Source organism: Notolabrus celidotus, chromosome 13 (assembly GCF_009762535.1).
Source record: "Notolabrus celidotus isolate fNotCel1 chromosome 13, fNotCel1.pri, whole genome shotgun sequence".
In the NCBI taxonomy this organism is placed as follows: Eukaryota; Metazoa; Chordata; class Actinopteri; order Labriformes; family Labridae; genus Notolabrus; species Notolabrus celidotus.
Genome location: NC_048284.1, coordinates 7,626,896 through 7,629,057, shown reverse-complemented (window position 1 = coordinate 7,629,057; position 2,162 = coordinate 7,626,896). Strand labels below are relative to the sequence as shown.

Genomic DNA, 2,162 nt, shown 5'->3' with positions numbered 1-2,162 from the left:
TTTAAATGCAAAACCTTCAGAGGTATTTATTTATACAAAATGAAATAAAAGGTAAAAAAACAACAATAACAAATATATAGAATACTTGAGTTATATTCAACAGTTCTCTGTTACTTTCCAAACACTAATACATCAATAAACATTTACCTGTGGGCCCACACACACTCACATGAAACACACAACATTAAAACAACCTGGTATTCAGAACCTTAACCCGTTGCAGGCCTGTTGACTGTAGCTTGGGTGCGGTGTGGCCTAAAACGGTGATGGCCGCTTCACTCAACTGAGCTTAAAATAAAAAGCACGTGCACAATGTTCAGTTAGTACTCACAAACTCCCAGTTGGATTAGTATGGATAGGCGGGGACAAACAATGCAGTCTCACGAGGGCAATGGCGCACAACAGCGAAGTTCAAAGAAGACGAAAAAAAAACAGCAGGGCCGTCTGTTGGAAAAACCCGTCTCGACCTCTCTCTCCAACGTCCGTCCTTTAAACATATCATTCAGTTAAGCCACAGTATCAAACACTATCTCTTGTTGACTTAGCATTAGCTCGCTTTAGCATCTTAAATGCTAAGGCTACGATACACAGGCACATTAACACTGTATGCTACCGCTAATTAGCATGTTGCTAACCACGTTACACATTCAGTCTCATTAACACTAACAGTTAGATATAACACGAAATACAGGCATACACATTATATTCACCTCTTGCAGGTCACAGAAGTTTAAATCAGGACCACGAGTAGTCGACCTTCACGATAAAACTTAACTGCTCCCCACTCAGAATATCTCCGTCTCAGCTCTCTGATCGATAGCGTCTGCGTCTCTCATGCTGCATGTTCACCTTCACCCCACACTAACCTGCACCACTAGTCCCGCCCCTTACGTAAATGGTGTACTCTGATTGGCTCGTGAGGTTGATAACAACCAAACACAACACAAGAATGGAATGATTGACATAAGACAGGTATCAAGTTAGATTACACACAGAAACTAAACTGCTTCTTCGTCTCTCCTTCCTTCCTAATCACAAATGTTTTAAATAAACTTAAGACCTTTGTAAATACTTTATCTTTTAACTGTAAATAGTAAATGTATTAAACTGAAAGTATTATATTTATTCCCTTTTTATAATACTTATTTTAAACAGTTTTAAATCTTATGACTCTTCTTTTGAACATATTATGAACTTTTAATACAACTATTTATTATACTTTTAACATTGTATTTTATGCACTGTAACCAAAATGATTTTGTACAGGGCTACACCCTCCCCCTTCTGACCGTGTAGATGTCCTCATCACACCTTATGTCTCTCTTTAACTCGGAAGGATGATACATTGTCTCCTCCTCTGCGAACCTTCTGGACGTTTTGCACCTTGTTTTTTGGTTCGTTTGTCCTGGTCTGGAGGGTTTAACTTGAGTTGAATGACCATACCATGGTGCATGATGGTAACTGGCTCACAGGATGGGTAACCAGGTTTCTCATAAGTTAATCTCACAGCTGGTTTTGTTTTCCTCAGTGATTTTCGGATTGTGGAAGATTTGTCACTGTCATGTCTTGCACATCAGAGTCTGACAAAGGAGGTGCAACACCGTCAGGCGATCCCTCATACTCTGCTTCTGTATGTTCTGGATTTTCTGAAACTTCACAATCCTCTTCAGACTTCCCGTCCTCTTCAGAGCTTTGATCCTCTTCAGACTTCTCGTTCTCTTCAGAGCTTTGATCCTCTTCAGACTTCTCGTCCTCTTCAGAGCTTTGATGTTCAACTGCCAACTGTCTTTGGACTTCATCCACATCAAAATCAGGTTGATTATGGACAGTTTCAAACTCTGAGTCTGATGACTCTGTGTCACTTTCCTTTGCTAGGTCTGTATACTCAGCTTTTGGTTGACGTTGCCGGGTAAGTTGAGCTCTCGTAACAGGTCTCCGAACAGGTTCTTTATCTTCAGACGGATTAGACATCCTGACCATATATCCGATCGGCAACAGGTGGTTTCGATGGAGAGTTTTGACTGCACCTGGGCCATGTTCTGGTTTGACCTTGTAAACTGGCAGATTTGGCAACTTCTCCACAACAACATACGGTGTTGATTTCCATCGATCTTGGAGTTTATGCTTGCCTTTTAGACCCACATTGTGAATGAGGATTCTGT

At 40.7% G+C, this 2,162-nt stretch overlaps 1 long non-coding RNA gene across 1 annotated transcript; it reads right to left on the bottom strand.

Annotated features, from left to right (window-relative positions):
• On the bottom strand, positions 1–1,022 carry LOC117824386. Its single transcript, XR_004633580.1, has 2 exons — positions 711–1,022; positions 1–487 (listed from the first exon to the last, which is right to left on the bottom strand). It is a non-coding gene; the product is annotated as an uncharacterized LOC117824386 (long non-coding RNA).
• Between the last annotated feature and the right edge of the window lie 1,140 nt (positions 1,023–2,162).